Source organism: Perca flavescens, unplaced genomic scaffold (assembly GCF_004354835.1).
Source record: "Perca flavescens isolate YP-PL-M2 unplaced genomic scaffold, PFLA_1.0 EPR50_1.1_unplaced_scaf_2, whole genome shotgun sequence".
Lineage (NCBI taxonomy): Eukaryota > Metazoa > Chordata > Actinopteri > Perciformes > Percidae > Perca > Perca flavescens.
The window spans coordinates 161,118-181,918 of NW_021166625.1; the positions used below are offsets into that span (position 1 = coordinate 161,118).

The 20,801-nt window shown below is 39.1% G+C and overlaps 1 pseudogene; it reads right to left on the bottom strand.

Annotated features, from left to right (window-relative positions):
• Positions 1-351: 351 nt before the first annotated feature.
• The window catches only part of LOC114551577 (NLR family CARD domain-containing protein 3-like), a 37,361-nt pseudogene continuing 16,911 nt past the window's right edge, over positions 352-20,801 (bottom strand).

The window sequence follows — 20,801 nt, forward strand, 5'->3', positions numbered from 1 at the left end:
CACACACACACACACACACACACACACACACACACACACACACACACACACACACACACACACACACACACACACACACACACACACATATAATAATAATATTACTATTATATTCATACATACAGTCTATGGTTTGGATGTTATTAAACGTAACACAAACACATCACAGGAACTTTATGCTTTTATTGTGAAAAGAGACAGAAATCAAAACTAAACATGACACATTTTTACACTTTCATGATCACAGCTTCCATCTTTAAAGGACAGGAAGTGGAAGAAGTTTACAATGTTCACCAGGAATCTGTTCAATCATTCTGGATTATTTTATACAAAGTTCATTCATTAGTTCATAACAATAACCTGAAGTATTTCTGTAAGTGTGATCCTGTACAGACTCAACTGATCAGCAGTGAGAAACAGGAGGAGACTCTCCGTCCTCCAGAGGACTCAGAGACACTGAGGAACCAGGAGACCAGAACCTGAACCCAGGATAGAGAGGCTGAGTGAATGTGGTGTTGAAGGTGTGGAGGTGGATCAGTGAGTCAGAGGAGACTGAGTAGAAGGACAGAGAGCCAGCAGGACAGTCCACATACACTGCTACTCTACCAGAGGGGGGAGGAGATGGATGTTTCTCTGTTATTGTGCCAGACAGAGTAACCACCATCAGAGCAGATCAGACTCCAGGACTGATCATTACATCCAAACAAACAGTCAGCACTGTCTCCTCTCCTCCTGATTCCTCTGTAACTCACTGATATATAAACCCTCCTCTCCTCTGGACCTCCCAGTAACAGCGACCAGTCAGACCATCTCTACACAGCAGCTGTTTCCAGTAGTCAAACCTCTCTGGATGATCAGGATATGGCTGATCCTCCTCCACTAATGTCACCTTCCTGTTGTTGTCAGACAGTTTGAGTTTTCTGTTCACTGTGTTTGTGTCCAGTGTGAGTTCACAGGAATCTGACGGAGAGAAGGAGACACAACACAGCTGCAGTTATTAACCAATCAGCACTCTGATGATGACATCAGAGGGTTGAAGGAGTGATGTCACAGTTCCATGAATGAAATGTAAAACAGACTTACACTTCCTCAGACCTGGTGTCAACCATCTGACTCCAGCAGGCTCCACCCTGAAAGGAGGAGGGGGGGGCATTACATCACTCTCTCACACACAGCTTCATCTGATCTAATGTAGGGCTGGAATTTACTCATTTATATTCATATTTGGGCTGTCAATCAATTACTATATGTAGTTCAGTTCAATTTCCTTTAAAGTGTCCAATCATAAGAGAAGTTCTTAGTAGAGAGAGAGACAGAGAGAGAGAGACAGGAGGAGGGGGGGGGGCATTACATCACTCTCTCACACACAGCTTCATCTGATCTTGCACGCACGCATGTACGTACACACACACACACACACACACACACACACACACACACACACACACACACACACACACACACACACAGACAGATAGACAGACAGACAGGCACACACAAACAGACATACACACACACAGACACATACACACAGACACACACACACAAACTTTCTCACACACACGCAGACAGACAGACAGACAGACACTTACACACACACACAGAAAGACACACACACACACACACAGACACACACACACACACACACACACACACACACACACACACACACATATAGACATACACGCACACACACTCACACACATGCAGACACGCACAGAAACGCACGCACACACACACACACACACGCAGACACACAAACTTTCTCACACACACACGCAGACAGACAGACAGAGAGAGAGACAGACAGACAGACAGACAGACAGACAGACAGAGAGAGAGAGAGACACACACACACACACACACACACACACACACACGCAGACAGACACACACACAGACAGACAGTGAGAGAGACAGATAGACAGAGAGAGACAGAGACAGACAGACACACACACACACACACGCACACACACAGACAGACACACACACAGACAAACACACACACACACACACAGACAGACAGGCAGACAGACAGACAGACACACACAGACACAGACAGACAGACACACATGCACACACACTCTCAAAACACACACACACACACAGACACACACACACACACACACAGAAACACACACACACACACACTTACACACACACGCAGTCACACACACACACACACACACACACACACACACACACACACATAGACACACACACACACACACTCTCACACACACACACACACACACACACACGCAGACACGCACAGAAACGCACACACACACACACACACACACACAGACACACACAAACTTTCTCACACACACACGCAGACAGACAGACAGAGAGAGAGACAGACAGACAGACAGAGAGAGAGAGACACACACGCACACACACACGCACACACACACACGCAGACAGACAGAGAGAGAGACAGATAGACAGAGAGACAGAGACAGACAGACACACACACACACACACACACACACACACACACACACACAGACAGACAGAGAGAGAGACAGATAGACAGAGAGAGACAGAGACAGACAGACACACACACGCACACACACACACACGCAGACACACACAGGCACACACACACACACACACATATACACATACAGTACAGGCCAAAAGTTTGGACACACCTTCTTATTCAATGTGTTTCCTTTTTATTTTCATGACTATTTACATTGTAGATTCTCACTGAAGGCATCAAAACTATGAATGAACACATATGGAATTATGTACTTAACAAAAAGTGTGAAATAACTGAAAACATGTCTTATATTTTAGATTCTTCAAAGTAGCCACCCTTTGCTTTTTTTTTTATTAATAAGGGAAATAATTCCACTAATGAACCCTGACAAAGCACACCTGTGAAGGTAAAACCATTTCAGGTGACTACCTCATGAAGCTCATTGAGAGAACACCAAGGGTTTGCAGAGTTATCAAAAAAAGCAAAGGGTGGCTACTTTGAAGAATCTAAAATATAAGACATGTTTTCAGTTATTTCACACTTTTTTGTTAAGTACATAATTCCATATGTGTTCATTCATACACTGTAAAAAAGGATCTGATGAATAAGTTATAGTAACTGTTTTCTATAATTTACCTCCACTTACCATAATGAGTTATGAAATTTTGACTTCATTTCATGAGTTATTACTATTTCAACTCAAGTTTGTTAGCCATTTCAATGACATGTAAATTTCAATGTGTCAACTTAATTTAACAGTGTGAGTTGTAATATGGAAACCGGATCTCACAGAAAGTGACCATGATCCCTAGTGTGGCGGCAATATCAATGCGCGGTGCAAATAGTCCCAGAAATGGTGTCTTGATCTAATATGATTAACAACTATGATATAATTATTTAACACTTAATGACACACTCCACCCGATTGCAATTCTCAAAACGAGGAAACCAACCAACTGAGCAGAATGACAATGGTCAAAAGAGAAGCAGCGGATGACTACGTTTTTGTCAGCCACATCTGACAGTTGGTAGCTACCGTGAAGCGGGCCTTTCAGATTTAGGAGAAGGCGAAACAAGGTGAGTGGTTGCATGCATTAATCCAATGTATTTTGTTAATTAGTTATAAAGAAATTAATTGCTGCTACGTTTTTAAACACAAGATAGTTTAGCGCAGCTTGTTAATGCAAGTGGTGGAGTTGAACCAAACTTCACATTAGCTATCTAGCTAAGTGTTTAATATCATTATCTAGCTAGTCCTTTTTACTTTCATGAAGAAGAAACACTTGAGCAGTTATATAGCTAGTATTTTCTAACATTCACGCAAAACAGAAGCACATTCATTGCGCCTGGCAAAAACTTTGCATGGCAGCGGTGGAGTTTTACAAGTAACGTTAACGTTAGTTTGCATTGTGTGTGGAGTGACCGTAATTAGCCGTGGCCCGAGCTTTTAAATGGGGGGCGTCGTCGTCGTGTCAGCAATTAGCCTTGGCCGAGCAGAATTGTTAATTCTCTGCTTCAACAAAATCATTAGGGTATGCTTAACATTATACGATGAAGTTTGTCGACTTTGTTCTTTAAAGTAACGTTATTCACGTACACTTGTAACGTTATTTCTATTCAGCTCCAATTTAACCTGCCACGTTAACGTTAGCCTCCTGGCGCCATCTTGGCTGTTTCTTTCGTTGGCCTAAACTGTGGGATTTGCAGTGAAATTATGAGCCGATATGCTCCGACGGTAGTGTATTTCTATAATGCCTCGGTCTGTGAGCTGAGACGCTGCTGTTAAACAATGGAGCAAGTAACGTTAAAGATAACAACATTAATCGAGTTGACTCAGACATTATTCTAAGGGTGCAATCAAACAAAACTTGAACAAACTTTCACTTTCCCTTTATGCACTATACACTTAGTTATTCCTTTAGGTATTTATCCCATTTATGCAGTATGTCTTAATAGCTCTAACTAGTATTCAATGTTGCTTTTTTTTCACTGATTCTTGTATGCTCTTCCTCAAATGTAATTAATTAAATGTATAAAAGCACCTGCCAAATGAGTAAATGTAATGTATTTTCTGTGTTTCAGGTGCAGATGGTCCATTCGTTTCAGTTAGGCTGCAACTGTGGATGAAGTGGAGTTGTAAGTTTTGCAATTTTGCCACTTATAATGAAAAAACAATAGTAAGTCATTACAAAGACAGTCATGGACGTGGAAGACGGGGCTTGAGCTGCATTTATCCAAACTGTCTGACAGTCCTCCAATCGCATGTGGATTTTGCAAAACATATAAAGGACCACAAAAAAGGATCAAATCCACTTGCTAAAATACGCTGTGAACTTTGTACGTTTTCAGCACCAACCAACATCAGTCAATATTTTCTTCATCTGAAGAGACATTTGAGAAAGCGAGAGACTGTGAAGTGCCCATTTGTGGCATGCTCTTTTAAGTCTAGGGTTTTCTCAACTTTTACTGCCCATAAAAGTCGGTCTCATCATGCTGCTACATTTGTCGATTTCAGACCTGACCTTGTTGTGAAATGTCATAGTCAGGCCTTTGTAAATGATGAAGATGATAATTTAGTGTCACCAGATTTATTCTTTCCAGAACCTGAATTTCAGCCTGTACATAAGTCCATTCAGCGGCGGCTTGCCTCCCTTTTACTTAGGCTGCAAGCAGTCCTTCATGTGTCAAAGTCAGCAATTCAAGAAATTGTGGATGACTTATTTGATATTGGTGAATGTGCTGGACAAATAACTAGGCAGACGATTGAAAATATTTTGGCGGTGCATAATTGCACATCTGAGGAATTGGTATCGTCATTGACTGAAGCATTACAGAATTCAAACCCACTAACTTTGCTTTCAAGAGAGGGACCTCTAGGCACAGAATATAAAAGGCAATCATATTATAGACAAAACTTTTCTATTATTGAACCTGTCGAATATGTTTTAAGTACACATAAAAGGTCTCATACTGTTGTTTATGTCCCTATTCTAAAATTACTTTGTGAACTTCTCAAAAGAGAAGAAGTACTACATGTATTGAGAGTAAACAAACCAGTTGAACAGTCTGGCCACTACAGGTCATGTCTGGATGGTGACTACTTTAAAAGAAATCCAATACTCTCAGGTCAAGATGTTAGTTTATGCATAACCTTGTACATCGACGATTTCGAAATTTGTAATCCATTGGGCACCTCCAGAAAAAAACATAAAGTCTGTGGTGTGTATTGGACTCTTGCAAATTTGCCAAAAATATACAAGTCATCACTGTCATCAATCTACCTAGCCTTACTGTGCAAGACTGAACATATCAAGATTTATGGGTATAGTAGAGTTTTGGAGCCACTGATAAAAGATATTGAATATCTAGAAACAGTTGGTGTGTATGTTGAGAAATTTGCTTGTAATGTTAAAGGGACCATCTTGTATGTGGCTGCAGATAATTTGGCTGCACACTCCTTAGGTGGATTCCAAGAGTCCTTTAATGTGGACAAGTTTTGTAGGTTTTGTCTGGTTAATCGTGCAGAAATACAGGCTTGTGATGTCAGAAGTGGTAACTTTGTTTTACGATCACCAGAGTTGTATGATAGAGCTGTAAATGTGTTGAAGCAGAGTGAAGTTGTGTCTGTTGATGGTGTGAAACGAGACTGTCCTCTTAACAGATTGAAAGGTTTTCATGCATGCCAAGGCTTTCCACCTGATTTTTTACATGATGTGCTGGAAGGCATTATACCCATAGAGCTAAGTCTGTGCCTTGCAGATTTTATTTCTAAGAAGTATTTCACATTGGACGAGCTTAATAAGGAAATAGAAGGCTTTCCTTTTAAATTCTCTGACAAGACAAACCGCCCACAGAAAGTTTCATCAACTTTCCAACGGAACAAGACTCTAGGTGGTAATGGACATAAAAATTGGAGTCTTGTGCGTTTCCTTCCCCTCATCATCGGTCACTGTATTCCAGAAGGTGATCAAACATGGGAATTAGTTTTAGAGCTCAAAGACTTGGTGGAGTTATTGGCGACCCCATTTTTCACTCCAGATTCACTTTGTTATTTACAATCTAAAATATCAGACCACAGACAATTGTTGCTTACAGTTTTCCCAAATAACAAGTTGCGTCCCAAACATCACTTTATTGAGCATTACCCATATTTCATTCAGAAGTTTGGACCTCCAGTTGAGTGTTGGACAATCAGGTTTGAGGCCAAACATTCTTTCTTTAAAAAGGTTGTGCGTGATGCCAACAATTTCAAAAACATTCTGCTTACCCTGGCTTCAAGACATCAACTTATGTTGGCACATTATCTTGAAATGCCAAGCCTTTTCAAGCCTGAGACTGAGACTGCAAAGGTGTCTGATGTGTGCCTGGATGTCTTAGACACTGCTGTCAGACAAGCTATCTGGAATAGATTTGGTGATGTTGGCACAGTTGGACTGACTCCTAACATCTTTCTGAATGGAACAAAGTATTCAAAGGGAATGATTCTGTCTGCAGGGAGCACAAGTGGATTACCAGACTTTGGAAGGATTTTGGAAATATGCACTGTGTTGGCTAATCACGTTTGCTTCATCATTGAACCTTTTACAACTTACTATATGGAGCATCTGCGGAGTTACCATCTTGTGAGGAAAAATCCTACTGGATGTCAGTTGGTGAAACCAGATGATCTCAATGACTACATTCCACTGGTGTCATACTTCATTCAGGGCTGCCTTTTGGTCACTCCAAAGACATTCTTGCTGAAATAAATCTGCTGTAAGTAATTGTATATTTTTACGAAGGCTGTGCAATTTTGAAAAACGTCTAATTGTGATAATTTTGACTGATGTTGCAATTAAGATGAATTGGATTAGAGGGAATGATCATTTTTTTTATTTTACTTGGTGATATGATTTTTACAAGGAACTCTTAACACTGCAGAATATGATTTTTAGGTCAGGGCATGTTTGAAACATGACAATCTCTTCAATGTAGAATGGCATTTTCACACATTGTCCTTAACTATTGCACCTTCTGTGATTACAAAATTGTACTGGGATTGTGCTTTTTGTGGAACAATGGCTACTACATGGTGTGTGGATTTGGAGTTGGAACCACAGTGATTGTGATCTAAATGAATTTGCAGAAATAAATTGCACTCAAAATTTCACGAAAATAAAAGTTACTTTTAACTACAACTGTTAGTGCCTCATGGCAACCATTTTAATTCCGATGACCCATTTCCCTGAGAATGAAATAAGTAATGTAAAATGTATCTGATTGGGGACTGATATGAATAGTTTAGAGTAAACAATACACTTACAACTACATATTTTTCTCTCTTTTCAGGTATAGCTGGTCTACAATGCTGCTGCGTATCATCGTATCAGAAAATGACATCAGAAGTCTTTCAATTGAAGACGTCCCATCTAGTGTTGAGGATCTGTACCAGGTGTTGCGAACAAAGCTTGGCCTGAGAGGTGGATTTATTTTGCAATTTGAGGATCCTGATTTCAATAATCAGTTGTGCAACCTAACAGACATCAAAGATCTTCCTCTGGGGCGGGCAACATTAAAAGTGTTGTTTACAGCTGATGACATCACAGATTCTACACTGGACACATGCAGCCTCCCTTGTCTTAGTAGTGGGGATTCTGTTGACTGGCCTGACCCCTTCCCGATTCCACAGTTCTCACATGATGTTGAACTCCAGCTGAAAGAAGCTAATTGTAGGTATGCTAAGGATGGATCTGTGATGGGGATTTCCAAAGGTTTAAAGACTGATATTCTTGACACACTGGCAGACTGTATGTCAAAGATAAGTGCTTATCCTGAAAGACATCACTATGAGAATGTAGCCAAAGCGCTTGTGGAGAAGCATCCCAGTCTGAAAGAGCCAGGGTCTGGAAAGGGATGGTACTCATGGTTTCACAGCCTGAAGTTCAAGCTTGGAAACTATCGTCAAAAGTTAAGTGCAGCAGGATGCCCTGAGGTGGTAATAAACAAAAGAAATGCAGGGGGTTCGAAAGGAAAATGTGTGAAGAAGTCAAAGAAGGGTGAGGTCCACTACTGTCCAGATCCACCTGAAGGACAGAGTGCTGAAAACATGGAGGAGAAGCGCAAGATGATGGAGGCTGAAATGCTGAAGAGAGACCCGGATCATCAGCTGATAGAAGACCTGATGGTTGCTACATTTTCTCAGCGCAGAAAAGAGATAATTGGAGATCAGCCACTCATCACAGAAGTCATTTCCAGATGGCCAGCTCTGCTCCATGAGAGACAGGTAATCAGTCTGAGATTTTATGTCAGATACTGTACAGTTTTCTAGTTAGTTAGACTAATATTTTTTTATCTGTGTCCTCAGATTAGGGCAGAGTTCAAGAGAATTGTCACCACAGACCTTGTGGAAACTTTTCTCCATGAACTTGATGGCCTGGTCCCAAGCCTGCTGGAATTGTACAAAGCAGCAACCAAGTCTGGAAAGAAGCAATCACTCAAGGACATTTTGGACTGCCTTCAGAAAGATGTAAGTGGAGAAGCAGATGACCATAAAATTAGGCATAATTTATTATCTTTGATATAACATTTTCCTCTTACTGCATGTTTCTTTTTGTTGTAGGACACAAATGAGAGGAGGAGGACTGCTGCTTTGCTTGGTCTGCCGCACTACATGTCAGGCGAAGATCCATCAACTGTCATCAGGATGTGTAATGTATGAGACCATTATTATTTTCTCTAATGCAAAACTGTTGATGTCTATATAAGTGAATCTTCTATTGTGCTACTGTTCTATCCCCAGGGTAGGTTTACAAGAAAATAATACTTTATAGAAAACCAATGATTGGAATGGGTTGAGTTAGATTTTAGTAGATGTGGTGGAGGGGGGACAATAAGTGTTTCAGTAATGGCATTTTAATAAAAACAACAACAATGTTTTTCTTGAAAATCTACCATTTGGACTTGATAAAGTCCTGTATTTGAAGAATCACCCATCTACATTTGACTTTTGGCTAGGGGGTTTTTTTTTTTTTTTTTTTTTTAAAGGTGAATTTCTATATTTCAATCTCCCTCCCCTTGAAGTTCTGAAAACAAAATTGGTGTTAATGATCGGGACTGTTGACTTCCCTGCTCTGTATTTGAGGATTATGATTGAGTTTTGAAATGGCCATGTATAGAGTAGCATCCTGCTTTACCGGAGCCTGCATTTTCAGGACCGCATTCTTAGGACCCTCGTTTTAGCTTGCCAAATTGTCAGTCACTAGGTAACTGTGTTATATAACCCCCACTGTCACAAAAAACTAGGGTCCTAGAAATGTTGGTGGCTCCTGAAAATGCAGCCTCCGGGGCTGCAGCTATTTAGTAATCTAAGTAAAGTCTATGTACTTGTAGATGAAACATTAACACAATATCTCTGCTTTTCAAAGCTCATGGAGAGACTCTGGATGAAGCCATGAAGGGGATGCAACTTGGCCTACTGATAGGCTATGAAGATGCAGAGCGGGATGCCTTTCCAAAGGAGGTCTTCAACATCGCAGTTGTAGTTGAGGAGAAAATTGTACTTCACAACATTAAAGATGTGGCATGGAGCTATGTCATGCTTATGGGTGTCATCTACTGTGTCAATCTCGAGTACCCAGAAGCCATGAAGTATTCTTTTGAGTTTCTTCAGAGAGTGGTGATGAAGATAAAACCAGACCAAGCATCTGCCAGAGTACATGGGCTAAGAAACAGAATCCTGAGGTACAGATTGTAACACCTGTCTTTTTTTTCTGAAGTTTCTCATATAGAAAGCGTTTCTGTCAAAATGCATTGTATTTTATACACTTAAACATTTAGCACTGTTCTGTTAAAAAAAACGTTCATTTTGGACAAGTTAAAAAAAGTTTAAAAAAAACACTTAACTTTATTTTATTGGACTCAACTGTACCGTTGTGATGTTAAAAGGGGAGAACTTAAGGCACCATAAACCGGCCTCAAGATTTTGTATCCTGTTCAATCGAATGGAATTTTAGGAGGAGTTTTGTGCATTGGTTTTTATTCCAGAATACTTTTGCTGTCTTTTTTTGTTTTTTTTGTTTTGTACACTAAGTTAACTTTAAGCACAGACTGCCAGCATTTAAGGGACTGATATTGGCCCAGTTCATTTTGTTGGACTGATGATGTGATTGTCTCACCTGTTTTCTGCTCAGGCAGACAATTTTTATTTAACATAGACTGCATGTTTAATAAATGTTAAATGCCTTATTTTATGCAAACCGCAGTCTCAAGATTTAAAGCACTGTTATAGACCAACTTCATTTCGGACTGATTAGAGCTGATGGTCTCAAATGTTCTGTCCCCAGGCAGATGTGTTTTTCTTTATTACGTGCTTTTGAATCTTAAATGTGAACAATCCAAGGATTTATAGAATCTAATTTTGATTGAATGCTTGTGGTAAAAGTTTGTTGGGTCGACTTCTCTCTGCTCAGGCAACTGTGTGATGTTAACTTGTTTAATGAGCTTTGATGCACACAGGTCCTTAATGGGATACTCACAGATGTGGAAAAAATGTTGGTACCCTTATTTTAAGAGTAGTGTTTCCTTTAGGATTTGTTTTTGTAGCAGTGGGGGCAGGTCTGTGCCGCTGACAGGGCTTGGAGTGGAGCGGCACTTCCACGATGGCGTGGTGAGGGTCCCTGCATGTTGGCTGAAAGCATTTTTGTAAGTGTACAGACAGTTTATTGATGCCGTGGCAGTGGAGGTTTTGCCGTGGCGGGCCACCAGGGTCAGCATAGAGGAAGGTGGAGGTGACTACAAGAGGAAAATTGATGACAAATTGCTGAGATTGATTATCCTTATTCTTTGGTTACCATTCGTATTATCAGTCTCTTTGATTTGTCATCAATTTTCCTCTTCTCCCTATGATCAAATTATTTCCAAATTCAGAAGCAATGTCTGATTTTCATCAGTTAATTCAAGTTTCCTTGAGTGGACAATGTAATATTGATAGTTGCTTTAACTCACAGTATCAAGTTCAAATAATAAATGATCATTAATTAAACATATTCTATAACTTAACTTTGTGAGTTAAAACAACACTATTCTTAATGTTGGCTTTACTCGCATTTTTAAGGCAGCAATTGAACTTAAATTTTTAAGTAGAACCACCCTGATAATTTTTACAGTGTAGTTTTGATGCCTTCAGTGAGAATCTACAATGTAAATAGTCACGAAAATAAAAAGGAAACACATTGAATGAGAAGGTGTGTCCAAACTTTTGGCCTGTACTGTACATATACACACACGACATCCTGTCAAACATACATCTCACTCCTCTAACACACACACACACACACACACACACACACACACACACACACACACACACACACACACACATTCTCTCTCTCTCACACACACACACACACACACACACACACACACACACACATTCTCTCTCTCACAAACACACACACACATATAAACTCATACAGACACACACACATACATACACACACCCATACACACACAGAGAGAGAGATCTCCACCAATCAGAAACATAGTTACGCTTAGCATTGTGGGAGATGTAGTACTTATTTATGACATCCTGTCAAACATACATCTCCCTCCTCTAACACACACGCGCGCATACACGCACACACACGCACAAACACACACACACACATATACACACATACACACACACACACACACACTCACACACCCACACACACACATACACACACACACACACATAACATCCTGTCAAACATACATCTCACTCCTCTAACACACACACACACATACATACACACACACACACACACACACACACACATACATACACACACACCACACACAGAAAACCCACCAGACTCCATGTAAATAACCAGTAATTTAAGCATGCTAAACCCACCAAACTCCATGTAAATAAACAATCATTTTAGCATTGTAACCCACCAGACCCCATGTAAATAATAAGTACTTCAAGCGTCCTGAACCCAACAGACTCCATGTAAATAATCAGTACTTTAAGAATCCTGAACCCACCAGACTACATGTCAATAGTCAGTACTTTAAGCATCCTAAACCCACCAGACTCCATGTAAATAATCAGTAATTTAAGCATCCTAAATCCATCAGACTCCTATTCATATTTATATTCGTATTCTCTCTCTCTCTCTCTCTCTCTCTCTCTCTCTCTCTCTCTCTCTCTCTCTCTCTCTCTCTCTCTCTCTCTCTCTCTCTCTCTCTCTCTCTCTCTCTCTCTCAGTGACAATGTGGCCAAGTTATCTACTTAGCTAGTCTTATTCGGATGTGCACCAAGTAGTAGGCACACTGTAAAAAAAGGTGTGAACAGGTGGTGTGAAATGTTTGGTGAAAAAGTATTTCACCGAAATGCCTTCATGAAAGAGGCAACTCTGAAAAGTGGGGATTCAAAATATCAGTGGATAAATCTAAATATGTAATATTTGGCAACAAGAAAAGTGAATGTAATGGTTTGTTTATGTATGGACAAGCAATAGAAAGGGTTAAAGATTTCACATTCCTGGGTGTACACTTTGATGAGAGACTAACATGGGGAATACAGATCAATAATGTTATTAATAAGTGTGAGAAAGTGATAAATATTATGCGTTCCCTCTCAGGTAGTACATGGGGTGCTGACAGGGAGTCACTACTAATGATTTACAGAGCAATGATAAGGTCAAGACTAGACTATGGTTGTATATGTTATGGAACAGCAGCTGCATCACACTTAAAGAAACTGGATGTAATACCAACACAGTCTCACTCCCTACTCGTCAAATGTATGACGCATGGTCAAGGACCCTGGCGTCAAGTTTCAACCAAATAGGGGTACCCTTGGCGTTATTTTTCGACGAGGGGGGTCCGTCAGATAGACATTCATGTTATTCCCTCACCGTCCGATATCGACGAAAGAAAAAAACACGCCCCCCGCCCCTTAACTCCAAATCTGTGACAGTTATTGGTATTTTTAGCCCAATAACCGCTGTTTTAATCAACAATATTCACGAGATAGTATCATGGTTTATATGTATTTCTTTTTATGTTATTATTTCGGTATATTTCGGCCAGGGAAACTGGATTGCTTTTTTGTTGATTTATATTTTTTAAACTATAATGCTACATCTATCAACATTTATTTAGATTTTATCATTGTATTCATTTCTTTACTTTAATAATATTATTTATATATTATTTCGGTCTTATTACCGGTGAAATATTACAGTATATGCTGTAATACAGAACATTACGATATGATCCGAGCAGGAAGCATTCAAAGCCGATAGGCCTATCCCACAATGCAATGCGGCCATTCATTTCAAAGAATCAGGATCAGCTGGCAGGATCGCTTCAATATACATATATCAGCTGGTCAGTTTAATATACATATAGGAGTCAGTGGTCAGTATTTCAATATACATATATACAGTCAGTGGTCATATACATATATTCAATATACATATATACAGTCAGTGGTCTTCAATATACATATATACAGTACAGTCAGTGGTCAGTATATACATATATATAGTCAGTGGTCAGTATCATATTACAATATACATATATACAGTCAGTGGTCAGTATCACTTCAATATACATATATACAGTCAGTGGTCAGTATCATATATACATATATACAGTCAGTGGTCAGTATCACTTCAATATACATATATACAGTCAGTGGTCAGTATCACTTCAATATACATATATACAGTCAGTGGTCAGTATCATCAATATACATATATACAGTCAGTGGTCAGTATCACAATATACATATATACAGTCAGTGGTCAGTATCACTACAATATACATATATACAGTCAGTGATTGTGTCACCAGCAACAACAGTCGTTGCTCAGTTTTGTTCAGTATCAGTTATGAACCATAATAACAGTTTCAGTAAACAATATACATATATACAGTCAGTGATTGTGTCACCAGAAAACTCAGTTTTGTTCCAGTGTTATGAACCATAATAACGTTTAAACGAATCGCGGAAAACTCCGGAAGTGCGGATCTTTCGAAGATAAAAATATATAGGCCTAACATTCGTAATATTGATGTTTTTTCTAACGTTGTATTTGAGTAGTTAAACAATAAAGATAGTTATAATATTAAAATACAGTTTCATGTATTTGTCTACGTTTAAACGAATCCGCGGAAGTGACGTGAAATTCCACATCTCGTCTGTGAAAGAATGTTCCACGTTGTACGTGAGAATTTACACAATAAAATACTAATAATGAAAAAAATGTGTTTTATATTTACCACTTTGATTTGCCTTATATATACTATATAAAAAACCTACAGTTGAGTGTTTAGAAATACAGCCTAATGGCTTGTTTGACTAATTTGCATTTGTTTTGAATTGTACTGCTGTGAAAAAACAATAAACAATATACAAAGAGAAGCATTTTTTATTTTATTTTCCATACATAGTTATTTAAAAACGCAATTTTCTAATTTTGCAGTTGATGAATATTAATAGAGTATATTTATGTGTGGGACTTAGTTTGATTTAAAATCACACTGCATTAGTTGTTTTAAATAAATTACTTTTTTGAAATATCAATTTATGGTAGGCCTAACATATTCAGATTATATTCAGAAGATGATCCTCATATCAATCACCGTGGTTACAGCTTGTAGCCATCCTAACCTTTGTAGCCTTTACTGAGACTTTTCAAAATTAAGAAGGGACTAGTTTTAAGAAGCATTTTCAGGAAATTAAAAGGATAAGCAGATTGTTACCGAGGTTTTTGTTCACTGAGTAAGATGTATATAGCTTTGTTTGGGTATGTATACATATACAACATTTGTATATATATGGCATTTTTGGCACACTTCTACCTCAGCACTACTGCACAAAGACAAAACTCACACAACTCATTCAACCATTTCACAAGCTGAGAAAAGGGTCATGAGATGGGTCAGAGCAGTGGTTCCCAACCTTTTTTCCTTGGTGCCCCCCCTACTCATGTCTATCTCCAGAGTTGAGGTAACTCTGGAGATAGAGCTGGGTCAGAGGATATCAGAGGTCATAAATGATGAACCAATCCATCGGCTCTGCTCCTATAGGCCCAATGGTGTTCATATGGACAACATGCACCTTTGGCTGGAAGGCCCGTGTTGAAAGTGTGTGTTATCATTTAGAGCAGACACCCACGGTGAATCAGATGGTTTATGTTATACAAGGCTGCATTACAGAGAATTTTATTATGACTCTCATGAAGGTTGTGTAAGGAATAGAAACCAGTCTCTCCAGGCAAGCACACAGAATATGGTCTGCTCTATCTTTATTCTCCATGCCAAGTATGAGCTCTTATCCTCTGGCAGAAGATATGGGTAAACTTAACATTTCTAAACTATAAAAACCTTGATGATGATATAGGCCTAATTTGGACCTACCTCAATTAAAACTTTAAATAATGTTGCTTGAGATTGAGGGGTGTGCAATAGCTTCATGATATGAAGCATGGTTGTGTTGCTCTTGTCACTGTTTGTGAAAGATGAGCAATAGATTGTTGCTGTGTGATGTGCTTCAGTCTAGCCTATATCACTTTGTTCATGTTGTTTTTATTATGTCAGCTGTATGATAAAACAATATGTCAAGTGTTATTTGTGAAGCATTTGAACTCAAGGCAAATATCCCTCTGGGGACAATAAAGTATCTCCTGCTAAGTGGTCTCCATGATGTGTAAAAATTAAAACGTTGTCGTAGGACTATAGCAAACACATCGTTGGAAAGGTCTCAACCTGGAGAGTAACATATGTCAGTCTGAAGAGGATACATTACTCCTGCTTTGAAATATTGACCTCTGAACCTTGAACCCAGTACATGTATGAAGGCCTGTCATTTAGCAACAGAAGGTTCTACACACATAAAACCAGCTGTTATAGAAAGCTCTGGACCTCAGCTGTCATATGGTCACCAAATTACCTACTGTAAGCACTGTCAAATATGGTAATAAGCTATTTTCACCTATTTAACGATTCGATTTTTAAAATCTGATGACACCAGTGTGTTCTCCATCCCAAAAAACCCCAGGGTGTATCCAAAATTATACACTGCCAACTTCTACTTATGAGAAATATACCAACATACTTTAAAACTACAACTCCCATAAGAAACGCATACAGAAGCTGTTACAAAGCTTGAGCACTTGTAGTTCTTCCGGGGTGGGTGGGGGGACTCGTTCGGCTCCTCTTTCTGCTGTCTGCCCGTGAAATGGCCCGCCGGCCGGCCGAGCACAATAATATATGAGACAAATACATGAAACTGTATTTTATTATTATAACTATGTTTATTGTTTAACTCCTCAAATACAACGTTAGAAAAAAACATAAATATTACGAATGTTAGGCCTATATATTTTTATCTTCGTATCCGCTGAGCGGGACGTACTAGGTCACTTCCGGAGTTTTCCGCGGATTCGTTTAAACGTTATTATGGTTCATAACTTACTGGAATAAAACTGAGCAACGTGTTGTTGCTGGTGACACAATCACTGACTGTATATATGTATATTGAAGTGATACTGACCACTGACTGTATATATGTATATTGAAGTGATACTGACCACTGACTGTATATATGTATATTGAAGTGATACTGACCACTGACTGTATATATGTATATTGAAGTGATACTGACCACTGACTGTATATATGTATATTGAAGTAATACTGACCACTGACTGTATATATGTGACTGTATATGTATATATGTATATTGTAGTGATACTGACCACTGACTGTATATATGTATATTGAAGTGATACTGACCACTGACTGTATATATGTATATTGAAGTGATACTGACCACTGACTGTATATATGTATATGACCACTGACTGTATATATGTATATTGAAGTGATACTGACCACTGACTGTATATATGTATATTGAAGTGATACTGACCACTGACTGTATATATGTATATTGAAGTGATACTGACCACTGACTGTATATATGTATATTGAAGCGATCCTGGCGTTAAAGACCAGCTGATCGCTGCCCGATTCTTTGAAATGAATGGCCGCATTGCATTGGGGGATAGGCCTATCGGCTTTGAATGCTTCCTGCTCGGATCATATCATAATGTTGTATATTACAGCATATACTGTAATATTTCACCGGTAATAAGACCGAAATAATATTATTAAAGTAAAGAAATGAATACAATGATAACATCTAAATAAATGTTGATAGATGTAGCATTATAGTTTAAAAAATATAAATCAACAAAAAAGCAATCCAGCTTCCCTGGCCGAAATATACTGAAATAATAACATTAAAAGAAATACATATAAACCATGATACTATCTCGTGAATATTGTTGATTAAAACAGCGGTTATTGGGCTAAAAATACCAATAACTGTCACAGATTTCGAGTTAAGGGGCGGGGGGGGGGCGTGTTTTTTTCTTTCGTCGATATCGGACGGTGAGGGAATAACATGAATGTCTATCTGACGGACCCCCCTCGTCGAAAAATAACGTCAAGGGTACCCCTATTTGGTTGAACTTGACGCCAGGGTCCTTGACCATGCGTCATACATTTGACGAGTAGGGAGTGAGACTGTGTTGGTAATACAGGCCAAGGCTCTGAGGATATGTTGTGGGGCCCTTCGTACAACCCCAGTTCCAGCTTTACTGGTTGAGATGGGGGAGATGCCATTGTCAATTCGCCGAGAGAAACTGGCAATGCAGTATGTTGTTAAATTGTGGGGATACAAAGAAGAGCACCCAACAAAATGAGTTCTGAATAATGCTTGGGAATGGGCAGCAGAGAAAAGGAAGAAAGAGTGTTTTTTGTTTAATGTACGTAAACAATGATCAATGATTACAAATTTCTCTCTAATATTGCTCCTCATAACCACGGAAAACTGTCAAAAAAATAGAACCCAAAGTCCAATTATTATGGACGTTATCTGACATTTAGCGTTTCTGCTTCACATTTTCAGCAGCGCAGCGGAGCAGCTGTTGGTTGACTCCCCACGGTTCTCATGGGCTTTATAAGTCCTGACATGAAAAAGCTTAACGTGGTTTAATATACCTAAACAACGATCAATCATCACCACATTTCTGGTTAGATTTTTTTTCAGTTTTCAGTGGTTATGAGGAGCAATATGAGAGAAATTTGGTAATCATTGTTTAGGTACAAGCTTTTTCCTCGCCATAGCCTGTCAAGTTCTTTTGACAGGCGTAAGTGTTCATTACAAGATATGGCCATGATACATTTGGTGATCGTTGTTGAGGTACATTAAACCACGTTAAGCTTTTTAACGTTAAGCAGAACAGGCAGCGTTGTGAACAGAGAAGCGTGCAGCCTGCCCTGTGGGGACGGAGATTGTTGTGGATTTTTTGCATCTGTCGCTCAAGAATTATATGTGTTATGGACTTCTTTTTTTTAACTAAATTGAGCTCAAGGTTTTAAATTGTTACAATGTAAATTCAAATCTGCTTAAAAAAATAAACATATGTTTATTTAGCATGTTTGTTTTGTCCATATGTGCTCGTGCTGTGTTCCCCAGGTCTCAGTTGCTACAATGAGTTTTTTTTTTTTTTTTTTGGCCCCCCCTGGCTCAAATGTCAAACTCCGCCTATGATTGAGAGACTTACTAAATCCCCCTAAATATAAATGTGATACTCCTAAACTACCTAAACTATCTACACTACTCCTAAACTATCTACACTACTCCTAAACTATCTACACTACTCCTAAACTACTCTCAAAATCTACTGAAACTCTTCCAAAAACTAGCAATAATATCTCTTTCGCTCTCTAATATGTCTCTCTTTGTCTACTCCGTCAATCTCCCGCCTTTCAATTTCGCTTCTTTGCTCAGTTAGCTCCTCCTCCCCTCCCCTCCCTAAAATGTGCAGCCTGAAGAGCAGAATCAGCAGATTCAGACATTTTTCTCCGTTTTCGTTTATGACAAAAACCGACGAAGTTATTAGAATAAATGCAACGCCTGCCGCATCTCATCTTGCGTTCTTTTATGAACGCGTCAATTTTTTTTATACAAAGTTTAAATGATCATATCTCCATTGTTACTTGGTCTATCAACATAAAACAAAACTAGAATGGAGTTTCAAGCCTGCACTTTCGACAGAAGTGGATGGCAGCACTCAACGTGACTTTGTTTTTATGCTTCGACGTCTTAAACTGGTCATGTGACTTGATCACGCCGGCGTGATCGGCGACCCGGAAGAGTTAAAGTAATAAATGTTTTTGCCTTTAAAAGGTTATCAACCTAACTTACTACTACTACTACTAGCTACAATCTTCTACTACTGTTACTACAATCTTCTACTGCTATTAATAACTCCTCTGCTGCTTGTACCTACAAATTAAAATCCATCTAAAACAAACTAAACTGGAATTAAATGAAAGAAAAGTCAGAAGAAATCTGAGTTGTCCCTTGCGTCCTTCAGTCCTTGAAGAGGCCTTTTTCAAGTTTGGGCAAAGAGCTGAATAGTGAACCATACATAACTTGACAAGTACTATCCTACACGCTGACTGAAGCATCACTTTCACACAGTGTGACAGGATGCTGCATCACATGTAGTCAAAATTAATGGAATTATCAAAGAAACCAAAACAAACCCACAACAACTGGGGCCTGTTGCACAAAACCAGGATAAGGGATTAAGCCGGGATATTCAAGTTATCCTGGATGAATTTAGCTTTGAATTGGTTGCACAAAAGCAGGTTGAATTAAACCCAGCCAAGTAACCATGGAGATTTATTCTTTGCAGCTAGCCTGCTCCAGAGCAGGCTAACAGCCAGGCTAAGATTAATCCCTTCTCATGTGTTAAATCAGCTGCCGCTTTGATCCGAAAGAAACGTGTTTAACAGTTATTTCATTGTCTTCTAAATGTGTTCTGCTTTATTTTTATTAACATGCATTATTTGTCACTATTGCTGTCATAAGTTAGATTTAAATCCTACTATTGCAGTTCTTTACATGGTAAAAAAATGGTTGCACTGCACCGGAGATAAAGTGGGACAAAGCGCTGCTCTCCCCGTGAATTAGCCCCGTGCAACGTGGAGAGGCGGGGGAGGCAGGGGGATCCTCCCACACCGTGCATCGGACTAAAGGAGACTTTTAGCGTCAATAACGACAACAATGGCACCTGACCAAACGTCCATATTTTACCAGATGGGAGCGGGAATGTGTTGGAATGCCACAAAGCTTCTTAATCTTTTATTTTGGTGCTGTCACTTGTCATCTTCGAGCTTGGGAGTGAGAAAAAAAACATGAATAATAATAGGCTAAATTGTTTTAGCGTATTAGTAGTAGTAGTAGTATTAGTAGTTT